Raw genomic sequence first — 12,572 nt, 5'->3', positions numbered from 1 at the left:
CTGTAATTCCTCAGTCTTCTAGAGTCTTGACTAGTCTGAAATGTTTTTGCATTGGATGTAAATTTTGTCATCTTGTTGTTTGCCTCACTTTCCAGATGATTAAAAAAGATTCCTGTATCGTTACTAGTACAGAACATTGGGATGCTTTACTATTAATCTTTTGGTATGCTGAAAATTGATCCTTTATTCCTGTTTTCTGTCTTTTGGACAGTATCTGATCCACTTTACCTTTCACCCCGTAATTACTAATTCTCCTTGATTTCCTCTTCTCAGAGGCTTTCTGAATATCCAAATAGATTAGCAGCTCACACTCCTTTATCTGCTCTTTTGCTGACAAACTCAAAGAATCCTAGTAGATGAAACATGTTATGTAGCCTATGTGAGGGGCACAACCCAACACAAATTCATGTAGACATTTTGTAATTCTAGTCTTAAGTATAATTTTACCTGATGTGCCTGGCTCTGAAGTAAGGCTCACTGCTTTGTATGGCACCTCTTTAAAAATGAGTATCATTCACACTCATCTCTGGGCACTTCTGAAAGGCCCCAGGTGATGAGTGTGATATTTGGCTGCCTCACTGTTTGGGTGGCCAGCTCTGACTTACCCTCTTTTCCAGGGCCCTTTGATGTTCAGAAGTACTACAACATGGGTACTCCAGGAACAGGTTACGCAGGAGACTCTGTCTAGCACCCGGTGATCGAAGATGCTGGTGGAGAATGTTGAGCAACTCAGCTCCAAGTCACATCAAATTAGCTCACCTCTTTAGAGCTGTATTCCTTCCAAAATGGCCACAGCTGGGTATCCTCTCTTAGCCCCACCTCCCTCTGTCTGTTCTTACACAGGAAAGAGGAGCACGGGGATAGGAATTACCTATTCCCTTCAGCAGAAAGGCAGTCTCACCTAGAGTCAGGGAATATGAGCAGGAGCATCATGGCTTTGACATCTGGGATTCTCACACATTACTTATCTAGTCGTACCATCTAACACTTCACTTCAATGACTATTCATGGTAGTAAAAGTTAAGCACATGACTAAGTGTTTGCAGGACTTGCACCTTAGAATGAAAGTGCTAACTTAATATAAAGATGTCATGTGATAAGGAAAGCTACTATCATTTTAGCTGTAAAGTCTATGATTTTTTTTATAAATGCCATACCACATAATTTCTTACAGTAAAAAGGCATTTATTATAACAGGTTTATAAATATTTGCATATATTATTATCAGACAATTACCCAAGTCCACTAGAACATCAACAATGCAATCAGTATAAAACAAATATTACAAAGCAATGTTTTAGGGCATGCACGGATTATAAAAGAGTCTTGTTGGTGAAAATAATTTCATTATTTGTTCAGTTTTATCTTTCTGCAAATTCCAATGCATTAATAAAAGTTTATTTTTAAGAACTTCTGTCCATGTATTTGACAACCAAACCTCAATGAGCCTATTCCTCCACTCTCATCAAAGTACTCAATGACTTCAAATGGGAGCTGGAAAGGAGTGGAGCACTGGGCTCAAGATAGAGAATGAAGAGCATGCTTAATATTAAATAATGTAGTTACATGTTTCATGTGAATATCAATTATTTAGACTAAAATTTCATTTTTAGCACAAACATTGTACAAAATTAAAATGTAATGCTGACATAAGATACATTCTTTACTGTTCATATAATACTGAACAAACTGGCAAGAGCTAGCATACTTTTTTACAGTCTTAATCACACAAAAAGGTTTAAACTAACCAGACCTCAGAATGCACTAACCAGAAATACTGAGTACAACCAGACATTTGTCCTAATCTAAACAGAACTGATGATACTTAATATATGGGAACAAAAATTTCCATCTTTAGTCAAGGCTGGAAACATCTTTAGGGTGTAATCCTGGCCCTACTGAAATCAATATGAATTTATATCAAGCCGATATAGTTGCTTAAAGAAATTAATTGTTGATAATATAAACTTTGATATTCCTAGATTTTAATGTGGCATCTACATTTCACCTCCAATTCTACTAATTTTATATATATCAATATTCTCTTATCCCCAAACTTCTTTTTTCCTTCACAGTGGAAAAAAAACCATTGAAAATGAGATAAAAAAGATAAAGAACTTGTGCTGCAAAGTTGTTTGTTTTACTGTACTCTCCAGAACATACTCCCAGTTACTTTTCATTCTAAAACCATCTTACTGGATTTTCTCATTTCTACAAAACCAAAAAGCCTAAAGCAAAATTACTTTATTTAAACATTCATTTTGATAGTGAAGTTGTTTTCATTTTTTATTTTTCTAACTTTTGTATAGAAGAGCATTACAATGAAAAGATGCAAGAATAGTTGTATTCTTTTCCACAGAATCAAAGACTTCTTTATCTATTCATTTAATGTTTCCATTTCCATCTGAAATACCTTGCATTATTGAACCTGAATGATCTAAAGATCTATGAAACTGCCTTAGGATTCACCCCTACACACAGTGATTACTGTGCATAATTTTTATTGTGAGTAGCCACTGAAGTCAAATGGGAGTTGCAGCTTCTCAGCGCTTTTGAAAAATCTGACTAATTTAGGAGTGTAAATATGGATTTGGGGGAGTAATTTTAGATTTCAAATTATAAAAAATTGGCTACTGTTAATAGCTAACTGCTGCTATAGCTCATTCTTAAAATATTCTTAACATCAGGTTAACAGATTTAGAATCCTAAAACCAAAAACATTCCTAACCAGCTAGTAGAAGTTTTAAGCTAAGCCAAATTTAGCCTTAAAAACCCAGCAGTGCCCCTTTTAAAGACGTTGTAAGGTCATGTTGAATACATACTGAACACCAAATTAGAAGAATACTCCCCTTCCCTTACTCTAGTAAAATAAGGGAAGGAACTATATTTCTGAAGGAGTGTAACATGAACCCAAAATAAAAACATTCCATACTATTTATTGTGCTGATTTGGTTGATATTTGTAACTCATTTTGGACTTCAAAAGAAAGTAGTGTTACTACATTTTCATACGGCGTCTTAACACCTATCATCCGCTCATTTTATATTGGTACTCTGGTCTGTTATGTGACTGGCAGTTTAGCAGTGGCTCAGTTTAGATCCATTAGACACAAGTACAATTATAGCTGATTTTACAAAGGTCTTAGAAGATATCCAAAAACTAATCTATGTAAAAACTGAATTTTTGCTTTTGATTTATTTAATGTGTGTTTTAGATATATTACCAATAACACAGAGATGTAGAGAAAATGGGTTCAGAAGAATTGGGGTTATCTATACCGTATTTGTGTGCAAAATCAGATACTTACGACATCTAAATTACACAAATAACTGTGAATGCAGAAACAGAGGGCAGGTTTTAAAAATCTGGCACATAATACACAATTATATAATCTTTATTTCCCTTGACTGCCTTCTACACTGGAAATTTGACAATATTTTAAAGCTTCCAGGACTATTCAGAAGTATCCACACAGAAGCTGGGCATATTTTAGTATTGTATCAGATCCTAATGCAACTCTGATACAACACAGCAGGAATGCCACTAACACAATGAGATTAAATTAGGGTAAATACATGATCTACAATGAAAGCTCTTGAGCATAGATACAGAACTGAGTTCCATCCTGATACTCAAGCATATAGAGCTGTGTTCCCTGTGAAATGACTAGTATGCTTCTCATGGCCAGTAGCTGATTTGTCAAGATCCTGTACCAGTGATGTGTTTCCGTATTTCAAAGGGCAGATTCAAGCCTTTAGGGTCAAATTCTGGATTTATGTGGATATGTATTTTAGCGAAGAATGTTGTCTTTAGTCTGCATCAGCCTGGATAGAATTTACATAAAAATTGAATTTTCTTTATGGTCAGATTCTGCCCTTCTCATACATATTGAGTAGTTTAATTAACGTGAGTAAGAGTGACACAATCCAGTCTTAAGTAAACACCTCAAACACTTAAGAGAAAGCAGTAAGCATAAGAAATAATTAACCTCCTCCTTATTGTTTAAACAATATCTAATGATTATACTAAATCAGTGGTTCTCAAACTGGGGGTTGTGACCCCTTGGGGGTCGCAAGGTTATGTGGGGGTCACTGTTAGCTTCCACCCCCAAATCATGCTTTGCCTATAGCATTTATATGTGTTAAACATAAAAAAAAGTGTTTTTAATTTATAAAGGGTCACACTTAGAGGTTTGCTGTGTGAAAGGGGTCACCAATGCAAAAGTTTGAGAACCACCATACTAAATAAATCAGTTTACCCATTTTATTCTAAAAATACTTACTGATGCTTGCATTCCGCAACGTGTAGCATGTGAGTAGACTGGTTGTCTATACATTATAAGATTGGGGTGTAAATGGATGTTGTTGATTGTATCCATGCAGAATGTATAAGTTTCTAATATTTAGGTTTTATTTAGTTAACTTTGTTTATTCCAGCTGTTCCAGGTTCTAGACCAGTGGTCCCCAACCTTTTCGTCTGGCGGGTGCCAGACGAAGGACCGTGGCAGCGGTGGAGCACCCGCCGAAATGCCCCCGAATTTCAGCGACATTTCGGCGGCGACGCCTCTCGATGACGTCACTTGTCGGTGGCAAGTGGCGTCATCAAGAGGCATCGCCGCTGAAATGCCGCAGAAATTCGGGGGCGACGCCTCTCGCTGACGCCACTTGTCAACGGCGTCAGCGGCAAGCGGCGTCATCGAGAGGCATCACCACCGAAATGCCATGGAAATTCAGCGGCATTTCAGCGGATGCTCCACCGCTGGCCAGGAATGCGCCCACGGGCACCGCGTTGGGGACCGCTGTTCTAGACTAATTATACAACCATTTCAATAATATTAGGACTCCCACAATGGATCTCTGTGAAAAAAATTAATGGTGCATTTCTGTAATTTTACAGTGCTATTTGCAACGCCCTTCTAGGGAAGGAAAAATTACATGGTTCCTTCTGACACATTTGCGGGCACAACCAGAACATTTGTTCTATTTTGGGAAATGATCTGGAGGTGACAAATAAGAGAGGATAGGAGAGAGAGAGAGATAAAATAATGAGTGGTATAGTCAGGCAGGAACTCCTGTTTACCCCATTTCATAGTAGCAAAATAGGGGGGTATCCAATGAGGTTAAAAGACAACATAATTTTTTTTAAAGTAGAGCTTTATTATAATCTTTTAGCTCTGTCCTGAATACGGGGAGGCGTACCTGCACCATCACTGGAAGGGATCTGAGGAGATGAGAGAGCTCTGAAAGGGACCCAGCTTACATTCTTCCTTGCACTCACCAACTCTGCTGTTTGGTACATTGCTTGGAAAGGGGGAGAGGAGGCACATTTGGCTCGCCCCACTTCCCCACAGTCTCTCCACTCACTTCCCTACAATGACTGGGAGCAGCATAAGAAGCACAAGGCTGAGGTCCAGCAAGGACTTCAAACCATGATCTGGGTAGCCTTAACATGACCATGCAGAGAGATACATGGTACTTGTTACCCACCCATTCCACCCCCATCTCCTTCACAGTCATGTCAGGGCTTCTGACAACCTTGCCTTTAGCCAACATAAAAGGAAGCCGTGGAATACACTGCAACAAGATATCAACAAAAAACACAGCGGGTTTCGAAAAAAGACTAGACATTTATATGAATAATACAGCTATCATCCACAGTTATGCAAAAGGAGGTGAAAATATCTAAGGGATACAAAAACCTTCATTCTTCAATATACAAGGCAACCACTAAACACCTAGGATGAGGAAAAAGATTCCCTAATGGATATGTTAATGCCATAATTGTTCATGATGGGCATTTCTTTCTTGGAAGCATCTGATGATGGCCACGATGAAACACAGGATACTGAACTAGAGGGACCATTGGTCTGATGTGGTACAACAATCCCCTTTTACATAAACAAATGCATTGTAATGTTATTAATCAGCCAAGTCTGTGCTAAATTTGCATTGGATTTATCACATAACAGCTATATTATCTGCTGCATCCAAATTATTCTGGGTGCTGTAGAAAGGTGGTTGCAGATCCTGATTCTTTGCTCAGTCTCAGCCCCAAGTTAGAGCAGCCTGGGAGCTTCTTTAACCTGCATCAGTTTGCAATGGTCTCAAAGAGATTAGCTGCTAGCACATCCTGCTCCATCCACTCCCCTCCCCCTCCACCAATGGTAGTCACTGTGGAGACGGTGACATAAGAGACAGCTCTGCTACATTTACATCAGTTGAGGACATCCTAAAGATAGGGATAACCACAGCCAGGGAGTTAAAAATGTCTCTTCTCCCTTTGTACCACTAGAGTGCAGCAAAGCAAGTATGGGGGTGGGGAGGCGGAGAGTTTTCCCCAACAGTTTCTTTCGAGTATGAAAACGGGGGGTAACTGAATTACCCTCTATTTAAATACTTCATAAAATCAGTTATACTGTTTAGCATGTAATGTTGTAATTTAGGTTTTATGAGCTTTTCTACTATAAACAAACTGCATGTTATTTGTCTTTATGAAAGTAAAGAGAGTCATAGAATCATAGAATCTCAGGGTTGGAAGGGACCTCAGGAGGTCATCTAGTCCAACCCCCTGCTCAAAGCAGGACCAAACCCAACTAAATCATCCCAGCCAGGGCTTTGTCAAGCCTGATCTTAAAAACCTCTAAGGAAGGAGATTCCACCACCTCCCTAGGTAACCCATTCCAGTTCTTCACCACCCTACTAGTGAAAAAGTTTTTCCTAATGTCCAACCTAAACCTCCCCCTCTGCAACTTGAGACCATTACTCCTTGTTCTGTCATCTTCTACCACTGAGAACAGTCTAGATCCATCCTCTTTGGAACCCCCTTTCAGGTAGTTGAAAGCAGCTATCAAATCCCCCCTCATTCTTCTCTTCTGCAGGCAAAACAATCTCAGTTCCCTCAGCCTCTCCTCATAAGTCATGTGCTCCAGCCCCCTAATCATTTTTGTTGCCCTCCGCTGGACTCTCTCCAATTTATCCACATCCTTCTTGTAGTGTGGGGCCCAAAACTGGACACAGTACTCCAAATGAGGCCTCACCAGTGCTGAATAGAGGGGAATGATCACATCCCTCGATCTGCTGGAAATGCCCCTACTTATACAACCCAAAATGCCATTAGCCTTCTTGGCAACAAGGGCACACTGTTGACTCATATTCAGCTTTTCGTCCACCGTAACCCCTAGGTCCTTTTCTGCAGAACTGCTGCCCAGCCATTCGATCCCTAGTCTGTAGCAGTGCATGGGATTCTTCCGTCCTAAGTGCAGGACTCTGCACTTGTCCTTGTTGAACCTCATCATATTTCTTTTGGCCCAATCCTCTAATTTGTCTAGGTCCCTCTGTATCCTATCCCTACCCTCCAGCGTATCAACCACTCCTCCTAGTTTAGTGTCATCTGCAAACTTGCTAAGGGTGCAGTCCACACCATCCTCCAGATCGTTAATGAAGATATTGAACAAAACCAGCCCCAGCACCGACCCTTGGGGCACTCCACTTGATACCGGCTGCCAACTAGACATGGAACCATTGATCACTACCCGTTGAGCCCGACCATCTAGCCAGTTTTCTATCCACCTTACCGTCCATTCATCCAGCCCATACTTCTTTAACTTGCTGGCAAGAATACTGTGGGAGACTGTATCAAAAGCTTTGCTAAAGTCCAGAAATAGCACATCCACTGCTTTCCCCTCATCCACATAGCCGGTTATCTCATCATAGAAGGCAATTAGGTTAGTCAGGCATGACTTGCCCTTAGTGAATCCATGCTGACTGTTCCTGATCACTTTCCCCTCCTTTAAGTGGTTCAGAATTGATTCCTTGAGGACCTGTTCCATGATTTTTCCAGGGACTGAGGTGAGACTGACTGGCCTGTAGTTCCCTGGATCTTCCTTCTTCCCTTTTTTAAAGATGGGCACTACATTAGCTTTTTTCCAGTCCTCCGGGACCTCCCCCGATCGCCAAGATTTTTCAAAGATAATGGCCAATGGCTCTGCAATCTCATCGGCCAAGTTCTTTAGCACCCTCGGATGCAGCGCATCCGGCCCCATGGACTTGTGCTCGTCCAGCTTTTCTAAATAGTCCCGAACTACTTCTTTCTCCACAGAGAGCTGGTTACCTCCTCCCCATACCGTGCTGCAGAGTGCAGCTGTCTGGGAGCTGACCTTGTCTGTGAAGACAGAGGCAAAAAAAGCATTGAGTACACTAGCTTTCTCCACATCCTCTGTCACTAGGTTCCCTCCCTCATTCAGCAAGGGGCCCACACTTTCCTTGACTTTCTTCTTGTTGCTAACATACCTGAAGAAACCCTTCTTGTTACTCCTAACATCTCCGGCTAGCTGCAACTCCAAGTGTGATTTGGCCTTCCTAATTTCACTCCTGCATGCCTGAGCAATACTTTTATACTCCTCCCTGGTTATTTGTCCAATCTTCTACTTCTTGTAAGCTGTTTTTTTGTGTTTAAGACGAGCAAGGATTTCACTGTTAAGCCAAGCTGGTCGCCTGCCATATTTACTTTTCTTCCTACACATCGGGATGGTTTGTTCCTGCAACCTCAATAAGGATTCTTTAAAATACAGCCAGCTTTCCTCGACTCCTTTCCCCGTCATGTTATTCTCCCAGGGGACCTTGCCCATCAGTTCCCTGAGGGAGTCGAAGTCCGCTTTTCTGAAGTCCAGGGTCTCTGTTCTACTGCTCTCCTTTCTTCCTTGTGTCAGGATCCTGAACTCGACCATCTCATGGTCACTGCCTCCCAGGTTCCCATCCACTATTGCTTCCTCTACTATTTCTTCCCTGTTTGTGAGTCTTCAGCTGTGTTTCCCTTCCAACTTCTTTTTCTCTCTCTTTCCTATCTCATTCTTTCTTTGTGGAAAAACAGGCCAAATTATTATTATATTTATTATTTGTCTTGTGATAGCATTTAGGGGCCCCAGTGGAGGATCAAGGTCCCATTGCACCAGGCACTGTACACATATAACAAAAATCTGATCCTTGCTCCAAGGAGCTTACAATCTATGTACAAAATGAGAGGCAACCAGTGAAGACAGACAAAGGGAGCACAAGATAACACTATGATTAACATAATAAGCAGAACTCACAGCTTTTTTTTTTTAACAGATACATGGCCCCTTTGTTGGTTATACAGATAATGTTGGAAAAGACCAATCAGGGCTATATTTCCAAAGGCCTCCTAATTGTGTACATGCAAAATTTCCATGCACGTTCCTGTGCCTGCATTTGTACATGTGTGCCAGGTAACTATGTACAATGTACAATTCACCTTGTACACAAAATGGAAGCCTTTTGAAACTGTTCTTTAATGGCCAATTCATTAGTAATCTCAGTAAGTAGGCTAAGAAATGATTTGGTATGGAGACTAAACTACCCTCTCCCTAGAGATGGACTCTCCTGGTCAGTGTTGATACATATTAGTTAGGGAGGTATGAAGAAGCATGCATTGCTGCGTACAGCTTCTGTGGCTCAGGAGGACTTTAGTTTCCAGTCTCCACAAGCAATAAAAAATGTAAAGCAAGTTTACAGTACTTCATCATATCGGGGACTAACTACTCCTTTTTAGTATTTAAAACAACAACATATAAGAAGCAGTTATGGGCCATGCTTCGTTACTAATAAAGAGGTATTATTTCAAGAGTCAAATTTCACTAAAGTCCAGACCCTTCCTCTCTGTTATAGTTAGGCTTGGCAGAATTCAATTTTTTATTATAAGTGACCGATAATATCGATGTTTATTTTGAAGTATTTTTTTCAATTTCTGTCTATTTCAATTTTCAGTTGTGCAAAATTATAGAGAAAGCATTTTTTCCCATTTTTATTTGATATAAATTTTCACAGTTTGGGGAAATTATGGGGAGCAGACAATTATTTAATGGCAGAAGAATTGGAAATTCAAAATGTTGAAGCTTTATAACCATTAGCAGAAATTGTCAACATCATCACTTCAAAATATACAAAGTACATATCCTTAAATCAAACTTTAATAAGTATTCAAGCTGAATTTTGCCTATCTGTAAATTTCACTTATCATCAGTGAAAATATTTTTTGTTGGTTTGGGTGTGTGTTGAAATCAATGTTTATTTACATTTACCGACAAAAATCTAATCCTTCCAAACTGAATTATAGAGTTGCTGCAGTTTCACCCTCTTCCTGTCCTCTCCAAATATTAGCAGCCCAAGCAACTTTACCTTCCTGGGTGAAAATTCTGAAACTGGGTTGCTTCTGATGTCTCATTTCCAACCTGGTGCTACTTTAACTACCACGTACCCAATTCTCACTTGAGGGAGGAGGGGTGATAGGCATTGCCAAAAAACTGTTATTCTAGGTCAGGGATCAGCAACCTTTGGCACGCGGCTCGCCAGGGGAAGCACCCTGGCGGGCCAGGCCGGTTTGCTTACCTGCCGCGTCCGCAGGTTCGGCCAATCGCGGCTCCCACTGGCAGCGGTTCGCCAATGAGGCGTCGGGAAGGGGTGGCCAGCACATCCCTTGGCTCGCGCTGCTTCCCGCAGCCCCCATTAGCCTGGAGCAGCGAACCGCAGCCAGTGGGAGCCATGATCGGCCAAACCTGCGGACGCGGCAGGTAAACAAACCGGCCCATCCCGCCAGGGTGCTTATCCTGGCGAGCCGCATGCCAAAGGTTGCTGATCCCTGTTCTAGGTAGAAGGAGACACCTTCTAAACATTTTAAAATGCATAATTTGTTTAGGAAGCAAGATTGCAGTGATGCTGCTTCTCGGCTCCTTGGAGCTAAGATCAATAGTGAAAAGGGGACTTTGCTGTAGATAATATCTTTCCAATACAGATTAAATATTAAGTTCCTAGCCTTATTTCTCTCTCACCTTTATTATCTCTGTTCCTGCTCTGTAGAGATGCTCATGGAAAAAGTCCCATGATCTTGCCAACTTTCTTCCCTATAGGCTTGTTCTTTCTTCTGCTCTGTTCTTGGCCAAGCAGTTCTACTTTTCCACTATTATCCATTCTCAAACATCTAATCCTCAATGGCTGTTTGCTGCTTTCTACTCTCTTTAAGCCCTCTTCCATTCCCCCTTTAATTTTAAATTCTTTGGGGCAGGGATTATGCCTTTTTAATGTCAGTAAAGTATGTAAAATTATGGTATACTGGAATGATTAATAAATACAAACTCAAACATCAACTGAAAAGCTAAAAAATGGTATCATTTCTCTCTCTCTCTCACTTTTTTTTGTAGACTTGCTGTATTTATCTCTATTATTAAGGAAGGCTAAATAGGGCCAGCTAATCACTTTGAGATCCTTGGACGGAAGGTGCTATAAAAGTGCAATCTGCTCCTAATATCTGGACAAAAGGAAAGTACAACAGAAAAAAAATACATTAATGTCAGGTAAAGGGTGAACCTTTAACTCACAAAAACAGAATCTGAAAGTGAAGGCAAACTTTTGCCTTAATGTACGGCATTGTCTCAGCCACCAGCCCTGAAAGCTCTGTAATCTGAAATAGTGTATATTCTCCACTTGCATGACACAAAGGAATACAATAAGTGCTAAGGTTTAGTAGCCTCAGCTCTGAATCTGTTTACTTTTGTAAGGTTGATTAAATCTCTCTTTGTACTTCAGTGTTATTTTTACTGTCTTTGTATATACTGACCTCAATTTTGAGGGCCAGCCAGGAGTCAAGTGGAGGCAGGAGAGCCAAAGGTACATTTGTGTTATGCTCCAGTAATCTATAGCTGCTGGAACAGCCCCTTGGGGGTTACTGCAAGTGCCTCTAAATTAGAGCAGGCCTGAGACTCTTAACTTATGCTGGTAGTAAAACTGGCCCTGGGCTGGGAGCTGAACAGGCTCCTTGCTGTAATTTAAGCAGCACATAGGACACACAGAAGAAAGCTCTGACCACATTCTTCTCTCCAGTGTTAGAGACTATGGCATAGAGCCAGCTACCCAGATCTATGCCATCAAAGGATTCTGCTATACCAGAAGAATCTCAGCTGTCTGCTTAGGACGCATTAAGGCTATGATTTGCTCCCAGAGTTCCACAAAGCAGACCTTATCAGGGACAAGGATCTGACCCACTACAACTATACTTTATCACGTATTTAATTAGTTGGTTAATCAGGTATAAAGGGATCACTTACTGAAATGCACTAAGATACAGTCACTATTTATGAAGCACTTTACACTTTAAACTTCTTTTCTAATTAATACTCCTTTTTTGAAACAAATGTTGCAATTTTAAATATGGAAAAAAGCTTGCTAGGGAGGCAAATAATCATTTAAACCAAAAACGTACATACTTTAAGCACACAGTTTTGAGGAATGCAAAGCCTTAAAAAAATCAGCCTTTAAATTTTACATTGAGTAATGATGCACAAATTACAAAACTCCAATTTTTTTTTCTTATTGCCTCACCATGCAGTAACTAAGATGAAAACATCATCTCTAAGACACTCTACAACAGTGGCTCTCAAACTTTTTTTTTTACTGGTGACCCCTTTCACATAGCAAACCTCTGAGTGAGACCCCCCCCCTTATAAATAAAAAACACTTTTTATATATTTAACACCATCATAAATGCTGGAGGCAAAGCAGGGT

The sequence above is a fragment of the Mauremys mutica genome, chromosome 2 (assembly GCF_020497125.1).
Source record: "Mauremys mutica isolate MM-2020 ecotype Southern chromosome 2, ASM2049712v1, whole genome shotgun sequence".
NCBI lineage: Eukaryota > Metazoa > Chordata > Testudines > Geoemydidae > Mauremys > Mauremys mutica.
This window is presented reverse-complemented; position numbering follows the sequence as displayed.